At 46.9% G+C, this 16313-nt stretch overlaps 1 long non-coding RNA gene across 2 annotated transcripts in view; it reads right to left on the reverse strand.

Moving 5' to 3' along the window:
• The window catches only part of LOC138356533 (uncharacterized), a 37896-nt gene extending 25699 nt beyond the window's left edge, over positions 1-12197 (reverse strand). For both annotated transcript variants that reach the window (XR_011224502.1, XR_011224501.1), the window contains exons 1-2: positions 12040-12197; positions 5259-5421 (exon numbers count right to left, since the gene is read on the reverse strand). This is a non-coding gene — a long non-coding RNA (uncharacterized lncRNA). The remainder of the gene's footprint in view (positions 1-5258; positions 5422-12039) is intronic.
• Positions 12198-16313: the final 4116 nt, after the last annotated feature.

Raw genomic sequence — 16313 nt, forward strand, 5'->3', positions numbered from 1 at the left:
GCACGAGACAGCTTGCGAAACGGCGCAGACGTAACATCGATACCGAAAGCAAGCTGAAGCGGCTCCGCCAGCGCCGCACGATACGAAGCGACAGTGTTAGGCATAAGATGACGGTCCTGAAACAACCACGAGAGGAAGGACAAGACCACCCGAACAGACAAGGAGCTAACACGACGAAGACGCAAAAAGAAACGGAAGGACCGCCAGGAAACTTCATACTGCCGCCGAGAAGAAGCCCTCAGGTGGGACACCAACAAGGAGGCCACCTGATCACCATAGAGATGATTATAGACTCGAATAAAAAAAACCATACGCGAAGACTCGAGGAGAAGATCGAACCAGCTACGTGACGTACCGGCCCGATCTGCTGAAAGAGGCGGAGCCGCGGGAAAACCCTCGGGTTCTGACACCGAGCAACCAGCGCCTGAAACCAAGGCTGGGCCGGCCACCAAGGGGCCAGAAGGACAACTCTCCCCCGGTAAGTCTCTAAGCGAGTCAGGACCTGGAGCAACAGCCGAACCGGGGGAAAGAGGTACAGGAACCCCCACCTCGACCAGTCGAGCCGAAAGGTATCGACCCCGACGGCCTCGCAATCGGGGAAGGGCGCCGCATAAACGGGAAGACGCCGCGACCACGCCGACGCGAAGAGGTCCACTTCGGGGCGCCCGAACGTCTGGCAAAGCCAACGGAAGGACTCGTCGTCGACCGTCCACTCCGTGGAGAGGGAAACGAAGCGAGACAGGGCGTCGGCCAAGACGTTGGACACGCCCCGTACGTGAACCGCCAGGAGAGCCAAACCCCGAGAACTCAGCAGACGAGTCACCCGAAGCGACCAACCCCAAAGAGACAAGGACCGCATCGAACCCCCGCGGTTCAGGCAATGAACCACCGGAGAGCAGTCCGAATGGAGCCGAATCGTCAATCCGCGGGCCACCCGAATCCTCCCCAGAGCAAACCACACTGCCGCGAACTCCCGCACCGTACTGTGAGCTCGACGGAAGGACGGATCCCAACGCCCCTGGCCGGCCTGGTGAGCACTGGTCACAAAACCCCAGCCGAGAGACGACGCATCCGTGTACACATCGAGCGAGGGCTCGTGTAGGCGCCAAGGCACTGAACCCCGAAAAACCCGAAGAGGAAGCCGGTGACGCAGCAACCGACGCAAGTCCCCCGGGGGTCGAACTCTGCGATCGCAACAGAGGCGGAAGGGGGAACCCCGAAGGAACCAGAACAGCCGTCGAAGCCAAACCCGACCCGGCGGGTACACCACCATCGCGAAGTTCAGGCTGCCGCACAGCCCCTCGAGCAACCGCCGGGTGACCCGAGGGCCCTCCAGAAACAGACGAAGGCGGGACCGCAGCCGCAGGAGAGACTCCGGAGGGAGAGACAAGGAGACGGTTCGAGAGTCCCACACGAGACCCAGCCAAGTCCTAACCTGAGAGGAAACCAGATGGGACTTTCTCCAGTTCACCAAGAACCCGAACCCGGCGAGCTGGGAAAGAACCAAATCCCTGGCTAGCAAGCAAGCTGACTGGCTGGGAGCCCAAACCAGCCAGTCGTCGAGGTAGGCCAATACCCGAACACCTAGGAGACGCAAACGAGCCACCACAACCCGTGTAAGGCATGTGAACACGCGAAGTGCCAGGTTCAACCCGAACGGGAGACAACGAAAGCGGTAACTCAGACGCCCCACTACAAAACCGAGCCAGTCCCTGAACCGCGGATGAATCGGGACATGCCAATAAGCGTCCCGGAGGTCCAGGGACACCATCCAAGCTCCCGGCTCCAGGAGGAGCCGAACCTGAGACAGCGTAGTCATCCGAAAGGAGGGGCAATGAACCCAGGGGTTCAGACGGGACAAGTCCAGAATGAACCGCAGGTCCGCGCAGTCCCGTTTCGGAACCGGAAACAGACGGGAAACCCATCTGAGGGACAACGTCGTTTCGACGACGCCCAAGCGTACCCACTCCAAGACGACTCGACAGAGCGCAGGGGAAGAAGCCTGCCCTGCCAGCCCCGACCCCCCAAAGGGGGGAGGGGCCACCCAACGCCACCGCAGGCCGCGAGACACGACCCGAAAGGCCCACGAATCATGGGACCAGGCGCGGGCGAACAGCGCAAGCCGCCCCCCCATCGCCCCGTCAAGGGGGCAAACCGCGAAAGGGCCGGCGACCCTTACGAGACCCAGAACCCCGCACAGCGCGAACACCGCGCCGACCAGACGAGGGAGGGTCCGCAGGAGGAGCCAACCCCAAACCTGACACCAGAGGCCTACCACGACGAGAGGAACCCCGAGCCCTGGCACGACCTTTCCGGGAAGACCCACCCCGGGACCCCCGGAAAACCAACAAGTCCGACATCGGACGACAAGCCGCCGACGCAGCCTGAATAAACTGCGCCACGGCCGACTCCCCAAACAGGAGAGGAAAAAAAGGAGAAGAACGCCTAAGAGCCAGAGCCCAAGCAGATTCCACGGAGGAACCCAGCACCGCCTGCCGACACGCGAGACGGGAAGCATAGAACAGGGAAACCGCATCCCGCAAAATCGGCGTGAACAGCTTCAACAAGGCAGCCGACGAACGCGCAGCCGAGGACAAGGTGCCGGACCCCGGGACGGACCCAAGCATCCCCACATCCTCCACGAGCCAATCCGAAGACAGCTCCAGGAGGGAAAAGAACCGCAAGGCCGAACACAAAAGGCCCCGAGCGCGCAAGTCCTCCGCCACGAGCGCCGCCGAAAGGGAGGGAACCTGCACATGGAGCTGAACAACGCCCACATCGCGGGGAAGGGCAGGGGCAAACAAGCACTCATTCAGGTACTCAAGTTCACCCCCCAGGAAAACCTGAAGCACCGTGGAAGCTTCCCGCCACTCCAGCGTGCGGGAACGACAGAAGGAATGCCAGGAATCCAGACCAAACAAGGGGCAGTCTGCTAGCCAGGACGACTCCGGAACCTCGTAACGGAGCCAGAAAGGGAACGAAGTCCCAAACCTGAACGTGGACGGATCCATTTTCGAGGCATAATCCGGGTCACGCAGGAGGTAAGCTGCAAAGGCTGCTTGCACCACACCAGGTTGGATGCGATAAGCCGAAAACCTCCGGAAGGACGGAACCGACGTACCCGGGGGAACACGGAACCGAACCCGGGGAGGGGCCGACACCAAATCCAACTCGTACGCAGAGGGGGGGAAAGAAAACCCCACTCCTTGTAACAATAAGCCCCGCTCAGTGGGAAGAAAAACCCAGGCGGGGTCCAGCGGGGCCCAAGGCCCCCAAATCAGCCCCTCCCCAGCCTCGAGGTCCGTCACCACAGGACCCGAGGCCGAGTCCTCTCCCCAAGCCAAGACCCCACAAGACAAGGACGGAGCAGCCGGAAAAGCTGGAGGAAGGGGGGGCCCACTGGTCAGACCCTGAAGCTTCGGCCGGGAGACAAGACTCGAATGCCTCTGCCGCCCCCCCGGAAGGGGCAACCCCCGAAGCTGCCCGAGTCTCGAGATCAAGTAACCCCTGCTCCGACCCCGAAACCCTCAGACGCTTCGGGGCCGGAAGCAGGGGCGGGGGACCAGAACGAACAGAAGGGGAAGGACGAGGAGGTGCGGACTGAACCAGGATCGAAGCGACCCCCACCCCCAAGTCCGGGTCTCGAAAAGCAAAGCGGGACAGCCCCGGGGCATCCGGGGAAGCAACCAACCGAGCGCGTTGCAACAGACGAAACCTAGACTGCAACGCACGTGCCGCCTGTACCCGAATAGAATCATCAGAGGATTGGGTAAATTGAGTCACAAGCAAGCAGCAACACTCACAGGACTCAGGGTCGAAAGTATCACCGACCCAACAGGCAGCGTGGCAGAGGCAAAAACAATGAGGGTCACCCTGAGACAAGGGGACCGAGCAACCCTCAAACTCGCACACAGCGAGTGGGGACTCCGGGGTCACATCCATCGGACCCACGCACCCCCTAGGGGATTCCCAGGGTCCTGAGCGTTTACTTTAAGAGGACTCGCGCTCAGGTAGTCCCAGGCAGGGTGCTGCAAACCGGCGCCCAAAACTAGCAAGCAAACTTCTAAAGCTGAACCCAAGGGACGTGTACACTCACGGGGACCTAGCAGGGGGCGCCACCGAGGAGAACAGTGGAAGGGCAAAAACAAACTGAATAAAATGACAGAACCCCCCACCAGGCAAAAACAAAAAGAAAAACAAAACCCCGCAAGAGGACAGCGAACCCCAAGGAACAGAGCCGGCCGCGATGTCGGGAAATACAAGCTGAGCAGCACCCTGTGCCCCTACCAGTGCAAACTGCCTCTTACCCGCCGGTAACAAGGGAGAACAGAACACCCAAGAGCCCAACAGGCGGCCGAAAAACCGAAAGGTAAAACGGACCAGCAGAGGCAGACCCCGAGGAGCCTGTGGAAGGTGGCCCCAAGCCCCAAGGGCAGTACTTACAGGGCACCTAGGGAAGGCAGCCCTAGGCGCATGCAGCCCGAGTACTGAAGATAACTCCTGGCTCTCGCACCCACAAAACTAACACCACACGCAAAGCACAGTGCAGTAGCGACACCGGAGCCAGAGCACACGACCATCGCCTATAGCATCAGCCTCAAGAACTGAGGTGTGGGTAGCCGGCGCGGGGGGTCTGGGGCTCCCCCTTCCCCCTCCCGGGGAGGGGGAAGCTGCGCAGACAGCGGCGCGGCAGTGTGTGACGTCACACTAGTTTGCTTGTTTTCGGTTGGGGAGTTCTATCCACTAGTTCGGTTTTAGGTAGCAATTTTAACCAGAATAGGGGTTTGTTTTGGGGCGCTTACCTTTCTGGGTGCCTGTTCCGGTCGATGGCAGACATAGAATGCTTCCAACTACACGGGGGCTTCTATAGGCCATTGCTCCCCTTGCCTCTCTGAGGGGGCCCGGTTCTGGCCGTGGTCCCCGGTAGGCCTAAGAACTCCATACACATGACTGATGCCAAAGTCTGACATTAGCATATCAGCCTGGGATAGCTCCGGGGAGCCGACGGGGTTCCCCCAGAAAATATATAACGTGCAGAAAAACTGTGATGTAGAGTGGTTTACCCTGCCATCAAAAAATATCTGCAAGAGAAAAGTTTGACACTCAAGGTCCTGCTTCTCAACAATGCTCCTGCTCATCCTCCAGACTTGGAGGATGCATTGTTGGGGCCACTTTTTTTTTTTTTAGGGATATTCCTACATGAGCCCTGAGTTTCTGGCTAATGTACCAATGACATAAAGGAGGAGTTTTCAACCTACCTTGTGTTAGGTGTGCAGAGGTCAATGGTTGAACATAATGTCAGGAGCAAAGGGGGGCGTTTGCCTCTTTGAACACAATTGTGACCATCTTCATCTCTTCGAACTATCCTAAATGCTCTCTTCACCTGTCTGACCAAATTGGGTGTCCAGACCACCTTTGAATCTGAAATTGTAAAATTAATAGCAATTTCAGAATATTCAGTCCATTTATACTAACAAAATTATATACAGTATACTGTAATTGAAATTTTACAGAATGATAAAGGCAATTTAGCAACTTTGTTAAAATGCACATGGGGGAAATACATGAAAATAGGTTAATATGGTTTGTAAGGTTGATGGGAAATGTTTATTACTTTTATGATTTAAACGATGTATAGCCCTGATACTCCATCCTGGGTGCATTCCACCAGGTAATGACCACAGCAAAAGTTTTCTACGAGGCTCTATTGTCACACAAACTTTTCACATTTTCAAACTTGATTCATCTTTCCTCCCCCCCCCCCTCGTTCCAGGGGTTTTCTTTAAAAGGTCTTCATGCAAATGCCTTGGTTTCTCACAAATGATGGCCTCTGAAATGCTATCACCTGCTAACTCTTTGTTGTGTATCCAAATTAATAAAAACTTTTCAACATCCTCAAGTGTTTGTGTTCTTTGTTTCGGGATTGTTGATATGCCTTTTGCCACTTTAATGCTCATAATGTCCTTTTTCTTAGCAAGTATATTGCATATTGTTGACATAGATTTGTTGTACTGCCTAGCTAGTTCAACAACCTGTGCACCATTTTGACGTTTATGAATGCTCTCTTGTTTTTCCTCTATGGTCATTCTCACATGTGTTTTCTTGGCTTGAACCTTACCACTGGCTTTCTTGGGACTCATGGCAAGATATATTATAACAAATTTTATGTTCAAATAGCCAAAAATCCCAAAACAAATGTAATGCTTTATAAAGAATTCAGGCGCGATAGTTACTAGGCAGGAGACACTGGTAAACTGAGGTGCAATCACCATGCCACCACGCGCTAGGTCAGTCCATACGTATATCAACAAACTCCTTTCCCGAGGCAAAGTTTGTAACCCGATTCAAATTTTTCGAAGAAATTAGGCTCGTAACCCGAAAAGTTCATAAATATTCATTTGTAAGCCGAGGTGTCACTATATATAACTAAAAAATTAAACTCAGGATTACTTTCAACCCCCACCCCTTTTGCTCTACTCCATCGCCACCTACCTTCACCCCCCTCTATGATGTACTCTTCCATAGACACCTACCTTTGCCCCCCTCCTCCCCTCTACTCCTCCATCATCACCTACCTTCACACCCCCTCCCTTCTCCTCCATCGTCACCTTCCTTTCACCCTCCTCTATGATGTACTCTTCCAAAGACACCTACGTTCACTGCATATAATGCTCCCCTCTACTCCTCCATCGTCACCTACTTTCACCCCCCCCTCCGCTCTACTCCTCCAGGGTCGCAGACAATTTCACAAGCGTGAGAACTACGAGTTCTCTAACCACTCTCACACTCCTACTCTCTCACCAGTGAGGGGGAGGGAAGGAGGGAGGAAATGAAGGAAGAAAGGTGGGGGAGAGAGAATAGGCAGGGGGGAGGAGGGCCTAGATACATTTCTTCCATATAGATAGGTAGACTGAGGGAGAGCTGCTTGCCAAGAGCCCTATCAGACAGGCTTCCTATTCCTCAACCCTCCCTAATATGCCACATCCTGGTCAGGACAACTTGCTCGATTGTTATTCTTGGTGTGACTCGAGAACTGACCTCGAGGTGGGGCATGGGCATGGATTATCTCCCTGGGGCACGCACCTCCCTGCCCCAGCTCTCTCTCTCTCTCACATAATCTATCAAGGGTCTAACATGAGGTCATTGTGCCTACCAGAAGTGTATATGTCCAAGGCTGGCCACCTGTCTGGACCATTCAAATGTATAAACACGTAATTAGTCTATTAAAATTATATATAGTGCTACAATTATAAATTAATTTGTTCATGTTCATTCGTTTATCAGTATTTTAATATGAGGTATATATACGCATGTATGTATACGTTGACGTACACTTATATGATTATGTGTATGGAATGATTATGATTATGTGTAATCATATATGATTATATCTAATGGAATGCATTAGTAAGTGATGTGGTGGAGGCTGACTCCATACACAGGTTCAAGTGTAGATATGATAGAGCCCAATAGGCTCAGAAACCTGTACACCTGTTGATTGACGGTTGAGAGGTGGAACTAAAGAGCCAGGGGCCGGATTCAGGAAGGTACTTACGAAGGTTTTTCCTCTTAGCTAAGAGCGTTTTCCGTCTTAGCGCCTTCGTGGCGGCTACGTCCGTATTCAATTAACTACCCTAAGTGGAAAAACCTTCGTAAGTTCATTCCGGGATTTAAGTGTGGTTTCGACCACTCGTAGCTTTACGTAAACTAGATATAAGTCATTTTTTCTCTACTACATAACACTGGGATCGATTTATGATATTGGAACATGACCAAAATATTATAGCTGGTGAATCTAGTGAAGAGGAATCCTTCGTGTTAGTTATATATGCATTCTCTGCTTGAAACTTGAAGTAAATATGTGTTTGATGATAGTAGAATTAGTTTTATAATAGCAAGATATTATACCAGTAGTTATTAAGTAAATAAACACTGGTGAACATGAAATATGAGAGAAGGTGATGAGCCCTGCCTGATGGGATCATTTACTATCACCAAATGGCCCTGTTCACCTAGTAGTAAGGGTGTACCTTAGCTATACATACCCATTTCTAATTTATTTAGTTTGGTTTTATTTTGAAATTAAATCTGGGTGAGACATAAAATAAAAATATGCTGCACAAATGATGTTAGGTAAGGAAAAGGGTAAAAATGTCAAAAACTTTATTCATTGAATACTTAAAGCTATAATTATGACTATATAGATTATTAAAAAAGAGAGAGGGAAGTAGGGGTCCAAGACCTCAAGACCCCAAGACCCCAAGACCCCAAGACCCCAAGACCTCATAAACAAGTAATTATCAAAAGAAGGTACCATGCCGGGAAGGCTATGTAGCAGTAAGGCAGTGAGGTGAGGCAGCTACTTATTTGAGAAATGCTTATTTTATTTACCTTATAAGCTGAGGCAACTTATTTTATTTGAGGAATACTCGGCTGATTCCTCTACATTTAGCATGGAACAAATTTGTGTCCAAGACCTCTTCCTGTTACTCAATTTGGCTGTGTGTAACCAAACTAGAAGTGCTCTACAAATCAAGGGACCCAGAATGTGGAATGACCTCCCGAATCATGTCAAAGGCTGTACCTCTCTCAACCAGTTTAAGAGTTAAACCAAGTACTGCCTAATTAACTCCATGTAACCTAACTTACCTCCTAAATGTCAACCCATGTCTTGCTATTTTTTAAACAACGCTGTTCACCAACATGTGCAATTGCTGATTTATGCTATGTTAACCCCCCTTTTTGTATTTTTTATTCCTTCTTTCAACACAATTTATACCTAATCCCGATTACTATTAAGTTTTAGTCTGTGTTTTTTCCCCCACACCTTGCCCGAAATGCTATGAGTATTAGTGGCTTTAGGTATTGTATGTACTAGCTCTGTCTATAAATCCAACATTATGTTTGTAAATCAACTGTATGTACTTTTCCTGAATAAAATGTATTTATTATTTATTTTTTAATCAGTAAGTATTAAAAGAAGGCACCAAGCTGGGAAGGCTATGTAGCACCATTGTGTGTAACAATAAACCAAATTTTTTTTAACAAATAATGCACCTGTATGGGAAAACAAATCCTGTCAGCTGTAAAAATATTGATGCAGTTATTTAAATGAAAAATATAATGAAAGAAATATTACTGGTTTATTTTTATCCTATCTTTTTGTACTGTACAGTATATCCAAGGAAGTGAAAAATTGAGACATAATGCACAATTTAATGAATGATTAGCATGGATTAGCAGTTCAAAAGAAATATGACTTGTATTACATATCAACATGAGATCTTAATGATCCATGGTCAACATGATTTAATAAGGATAATACAGTACTGTATTTGTAATAATACAAACTATAATTTAAAATCTTTATTACTGATTTTTTTTATTAAGAAGACAATTAGGTATACACAGCAATGTGCTGCTACCCTATTCTATATGGAATATTACACAGTGTAGATAAAAAACTAGCTATAAGTTTATCTAATACTCCCATCTCACAGGATGGTTAGACATACTGTACATGGAATCAATTTAGAAAATACCAGCCTCAATACAAAAAACAAATCAACTCTGACTAAACAACTCTAAGCAATTTTCACAAGAGGTAAGCACTGAATCATGGAAACATTATATTATAATTACTCTTACCAGTTTCTACAAAACTCCTCTCAAACAATGTATTTTTAAACATGTTTAGGTATACACAGCAATGTGCTGCTTCCCTATTCTGTATGAAGGACCACACAGTGTAGATCAAAAACCAGCTACAAGCTCACCCAACATCCTCACCTCACAGGATGGCCAGTCATACATGTAGTCAGGAGAGAACAAAATACTTAATGATGATCTATTAGCCTCCACTGGCAAAATCTGGGTGCAGCACAAGAATATCTTCCAATATTCCTGAGTGTATGAAGTAATTACATACCTCATACCATTTGGTATGAAGTCACTGATAACAGGACAATCACAGATATAGTGTTGGAGAGTATGTTCTCTCAAGTAGGACTGAAAACAGATGTTTTTTTTCCACCAAGAGAGCTATAAACCCATGGAACCGCCTACCCGCTGAAGCCGTAAATGCCAAATTCCAGCTAAAAAATATCATTAAGACAATTGGCGGGCCCTTTAACAAGCGGCAGGCTTTCTGTCCTCTTCGAGGTCACTAGATAGTTAGTGGCCCTTGGGTAAATTTAGTAAATATATACAATAATTGTCAGCGCATCTTCCGAGCAACAAGGACAGCTACACAGTATCTCTTAGAATTACGTAGGTAAACAACAAATGTAACATATTTGTTTACTACAATGTCGATGCTGGCTGTAGAAGTTGAAAAAACATTGTTTTACTTCGAAATATACTAATTTTATAAGAAAATTCGACGTAAATAAGAGGCAGTAGAGCTCCTATAAGCCAGCGCTAAATCTTTAATATGAAGAATGTTGCTGCTCTCTGATTGGCCAAACGAAACACAGTAGTGACCTCTATCGGCACGCAGGTGAACCAACAATTTTCTTCCTAAGTATACCTTATTGAATCGCACCTAAGCATCTTCTTAGGGCGCACTTAGGAACCTTCGTAGCAAACCCACTTACGAAGAAATACACAGAGCTTCCTGAATCTAGGTCCAGAGCTCAACCCCAGCAAGCACAATTAGGCGAGTATATGAATGAATGCACATGTACACTTTCAAATGAATTAAGATACCTTGAGATACACAATGACTTAGTTTAAATAGTTTAAACACATTATGGTACTGATTTTGACATGCTGATGTCTGGAAGGGAGAGGGGGTGTGGGGGGTTATTGTCTGAGGTGGAGGACCAGAGGAGGGGGTCAGTGGAAGGATGGTGGCTGGAGGGATGCCATTGTTCTAATGGTTATGAAAACAATTATTGATGGCAGGAATTCAGTGGGTGTGTACTTCACCCGCACCATCACCATACTGTGCCCTGCTACAACCCCCCCCCCCACTCCACCCATGCTGTGCGGGGCGTATTACACATTATGGGATAACCGACTGTCTGTCCATTCCTGTCTGCTCGTTATGCTGCCCTTCCTTTTGAAAATTGTCTGCTTTATCGACTTCCTTCAAGACCACACGTTAGCCTCTTATCACGCCCTCTTACCACTCTCAGGGAGCCGGCTCTTCTATACAATAGTTACCACTCAGTCCCCAAGGTGAAAGAGTGTCCGGGCATATGACTTGTTACGTGTACTTATTTGCGATTCGTTTGGGCTGTCACGTGTGGTGATTAGTGTTGGGTAAGGCTAGGCCAGGTCAGGTCAGAATAGGCCAGGTCAGACTAGGCTAGGTAAGGCTAGGCTAGGTAAGGCTAGGCCAGGTCAGGTCAGACTAGGCCAGGTCAGGTCAGACTAGGCCAGGTCAGGTCAGACTAGGCCAGGTCAGACTAGGCTAGGTAAGGCTAGGCCAGGTCAGGTCAGACTAGGCCAGGTCAGACTAGGCTAGGTAAGGCTAGGCCAGGTCTGGTCTGGCCAGGTCAGGTCTGGTCAGGTCTGGCTAGGCCAGGTCAGGTCTGGTGAGGTCAGACTAGGCCAGGTCAGACTAGGCTAGGTAAGGCTAGGCCAGGTCAGGTCTGGTCAGGTCTGGCTAGGCCAGGTCAGGTCTGGTCAGGTCAGACTAGGCCAGGTCAGACTAGGCTAGGTAAGGCTAGGCCAGGTCAGGTCTGGTCAGGTCTGGCTAGGCCAGGTCAGGTCTGGTCAGGTCAGACTAGGCCAGGTCAGGTCAGACTAGGCCAGGTCAGACTAGGCTAGGTAAGGCTAGGCCAGGTCAGGTCTGGTCAGGTCTGGCTAGGCCAGGTCAGGTCTGGTGAGGTCAGACTAAGCCAGGTCAGGTCAGACTAGGCCAGGTCAGACTAGGCTAGGTAAGGCTAGGCCAGGTCAGGTCTGGTCAGGTCTGGCTAGGCCAGGTCTGGCTAGGCCAGGTCAGGTCTGGTCAGGTCTGGCTAGGCCAGGTCAGGCCAGGTCAGGCCAGGCCAGGCTAGGCAGGGTGAGAGAAGTAAAGCGGCAGGTACTTACGTTTCCGAGAAAGTAGCGGCGGTAGTATATTGTTGATTTAGATTCGACGACATCCTGAAGCTAGTAGGTGGCGGCCTCATCGCTCTCGAACTTGTTGTTGTTGTTGTAGGGGATACGAGGCACACCCAATATCCCCCTTTACATTGATCATATCGCACACTAATATTTTGACTATTTCGGACACCAGATTTGTCTGTTTATTTATTTATTTATTTATTTATTTTATTTATATATATACAAGAAGGTACATTGGGTTTGTGAGAATACATGTGTCTGCCCGAAACGCTTTGCGTAATAGTGGCTTTAGGCATTGTATGTACTAGCTCTATCTATAAAGCCAACAAACTTTGTAAAATCTCTTTATGTATGTACCTTACCTAAATAAAAATTATTATTATTATTATTACATTGGATAGTACAGTATTTACATTCTTGTAAAGCCACTAGTATGCACAGCGTTTCGGGCAGGTCCTTAATCTAGCAGATAATTTTAGGTAGGTAATTTCAATCAGAATTGATAAATGATAAAGATACATTACAAGAGAAAAATGAGATGAGAGAGATAAGTAGGTATATTAAAGCATATTGTTATATTAAAGCTCTGATTGATTACATTGACAGCTTGATTAGTAATTTAAACAAAGTTAATAGACACCATACAGCAGATTGACAGCACATATAAGACAGCAATGATCACAATGGTAAAGATGTTCAGATTGGGTACATAAAGATTGGGAGACTGGGTAGCAATTGATACAGTGCAATTTTAAGGCAAAAAGTGAAAAACTATGAAGATGAAATTAGGTATAGGGAGTGAGTTCCATAAACTGGGTCCCTTTATTTGCATAGAGTGTTTACACAGATTAAGTTTAACTCTGGGGATATCGAAGATATATTTATTTCTGATGTGGTGATAATGGGTCCTATTACATCTGTCCAGGAAGAGTTTCAGACAAGGATTTGCATTTAAGAACAGGGTTTTGTGAATGTAGTTGACACAAGAGAATTTGTGGAGAGAGATTATGTTTAGCATGTTTAGGGAGTTAAACAAGGGGGCTGTGTGTTGTCTGAAAGCAGAATTTGATATTATTCTGATAGCAGATTTTTGCTGGGTGATGATGGACTTGAGGTGGTTTGTAGTGGTTGAACCCCATGCACAGATACCATAGTTGAGATAGGGATAGATTAGTGCATAATATAGAGAGATGAGAGCAGAGTTAGGAACATAATATCTGATTTTGGAGAGTATACCAACTGTTTTAGAGACTTTCTTAGTTATGTGTTGTATGTGGGTACTGAAGTTGAGTCTCTTGTCTAGGAATATGCCAAGAAACTTTCCATCATTTTTATTGCTAATGTTTACGTTGTCAATCTGAAGCTGAATTGTATTTGTAGATTTGCTTCCAAATAGGATGTAGTAGGTCTTTTCTATGTTAAGTGTTAGTTTGTTGGTTGACATCCATAAGTGGACTTTTTTTAGTTCAATATTAACAACATCATTTAGTGTATGTGGGTTGGGGTGGGAGTAAATGAGGGTAGTATCATCAGCAAACAAAATAGGTTTCAGAATGTTAGAGACATTAGGCAGATCATTAATGTATATAAGAAATAGTAGGGGTCCCAAGATGCTGCCCTGTGGCACTCCAACGGTTATTGGTAGAATGGGAGAGATAATATTATTGATGGCTACACATTGGTGTCTATCACTAAGATAGGATTGGATATAGTCCAGTGCATGGCCTCGGATTCCATAATGATGGAGTTTACATAAGAGGTAATCGTGATTAACCGTATCAAAGGCCTTTCTCAGGTCAATGAAGAGTCCAATTGGAAACTCATTTTTGTCAAGGGCTGAGTAAATTATATCAAGGAGACTAATAATTGCATCGTTGGTACTCTTTTGAGAGCGGAAGCCAAACTGACAGGGGCTAAGAATGTCGTATTTTACGAGATAGGAGTAGAGCTGTTTGTGGATAATTTTTTCAAATATTTTTGATAGTATGGGTAGGTTCGATATTGGTCTGTAGTTGTTTATGTCTGCCGGGTTACCTCCTTTATGAACTGGCGTTACTCATGCGTTTTTAAGGATATCAGGGAACAGCAGAGCTATAGGTGGTGCAAGGGCATGGGAGGCGCTCTTGTATACAATGGATGGGATTTCACTGATGTTCCCAGCTTTGGTTTTTAGTGAGTGTATGATGGACACAACATCTGACGGGCTGACTGGTGAGAGGAGAAGAGAGTTTGGATAGCTGCCTGAGAGATGTGTTGATATGTGTCTGAGTCTGTGGGATTTTACTTGCAAGGTTAGCACCAACCGATGAAAAGAAGCTATTAAATTCATTCGCCATTTCTAAGTCAGATGACAGTGTAAGGCCATCCTTAGAGAGTGTTATCTGGTTGTGGGAGTGTTGTTTAGTTCCCAGGATGTTAGAGATGGTATTCCATGTGCTTTTCATGTTGCCTTTTGCTTCTTTGAATCTAGTCTCATAATATGAAAGTTTTGCTTTTCTTATGATACTGGTAAGCACTGACGAGTACCTTTTAACTACTTCCATTGAAATTAGGCCGCTCCTAAATTTCTTTTCGTATTCATGTTTTTTGTTGATTGATTTAATTATGCCACTTGTGAGCCACGGGTTATTTTTTCTTTTATCAGTTACTTGTTTGGTAAGGAGGGGACAGTGAGTGCTGTAGAGGCTTAGAGTTTTGGAGAGAAAGAGGTTAGTTGATGAGTTTATATCCTGTGAATTATTAAATTCAGATTCCCAGTTAATATTGTGGAGTGCATTAGAGAGATTGCCTAAAGCTGATTCACTATGTAGCCTGAATGAAAGTTTTTTGGTTTCTGGTGGTGATGTGTCAATGTTTGCTATGAGGAAGGTAGGATAGTGGTCAGTTGTTCTGTCATAAATTACCCCAGATGTAAGGGGAGCTGTTATATTAGTCCATAGGTGATCCAGAGTAGTGGCAGATGTTTGAGTGACTCGGGTGGGCTTGGTGATTGTGGGGATTAGCATACAGGAGTGCATGCTGTTACGGAAATAGTCAACTTGAGGGTTGTTTTGAAGACCCAGGTCAATATTGAAATCACCTCCCAGAATGATGTGATTTTTGTTAAGATTGTTATTTATGATAAGATTCCTTACATTGTCAGAGAATAAAGCTATGTTGGTATTAGGAAATCTATAGATGGCACCGATAGTCAGGGAGGATTTAAGGGATTTACTGGAGAACTTGGCAAAGGTATATTCACAATAGTCGTCTCTATCACTAATGACACTATTGCAAGTGAAGGTATCTTTGTAATATATTGCTGTACCGCCACCTTTTTTATTAGGCCTGCAGTTATATATAATATATAACGTCGTTATAACTTGCGAATAATCTGTTTACGACGAAGGTTCATTTAACAGTAAGCATGTTGACTTACTGGAACTATTAATATCCTTTCATATTATCACAAACATCTAGATAGCAGTCTCCGTGGTGCAGTGGTAAGACACTCGCCTGGCGTTCCGCGAGCGCTATGTCATGGGTTCGTATCCTGGCCGGGGAGGATTTACTGGGCGCAATTCCTTAACTGTAGCCTCTGTTTAACGCAACAGTAAAATGTGTACTTGGATGAAAAAACGATTCTTCGCGGCAGGGGATCGTATTCCAGGGACCATAGGATTAAGGACTTGCCCGAAACGCTACGCGTACTAGTGGCTCTACAAGAATGTAACAACTCTTGTATATATCTCAAAAAAAAAAAAAAAAAAAAGATAACTATTGAGGTGATTTGAAGGGAAAAGTAGTTTCTCACGGTAATCAATTTACTGTAAGAACGGACTCTACATTTAATATGCTAGATGAATCTTAGTTATCTTGAGATGATTTCGGGGCTTTAGTGTCCCCGCGGCCCGGTCCTCGACCAGGCCTCCACCCCCAGGAAGCAGCCCGTGACAGCTGACTAACACCCAGGTACCTATTTTACTGCTAGGTAACAGGGGCATAGGGTGAAAGAAACTCTGCCCATTGTTTCTCGCCGGCGCCTGGGATCGAACCCAGGACCACAGGATCACAAGTCCAGCGTGCTGTCCGCTCGGCCGACCGGCTCCCTAGTGATGGAATTTATTTTATTTCGCAAGATTAGAAATTAGTGCATTTTGCCATTTCATGCAAATGTGAGGGACATGGGGCTCGAACCCCGACCCGCCTATGATTATCCTATTCACCCAATATTATCCTATTGGAGCCGGTCGGCCGAGCGGACAGCACCCTGGACTTGT

The sequence above is a fragment of the Procambarus clarkii genome, chromosome 73 (assembly GCF_040958095.1).
Source record: "Procambarus clarkii isolate CNS0578487 chromosome 73, FALCON_Pclarkii_2.0, whole genome shotgun sequence".
In the NCBI taxonomy this organism is placed as follows: domain Eukaryota; kingdom Metazoa; phylum Arthropoda; class Malacostraca; order Decapoda; family Cambaridae; genus Procambarus; species Procambarus clarkii.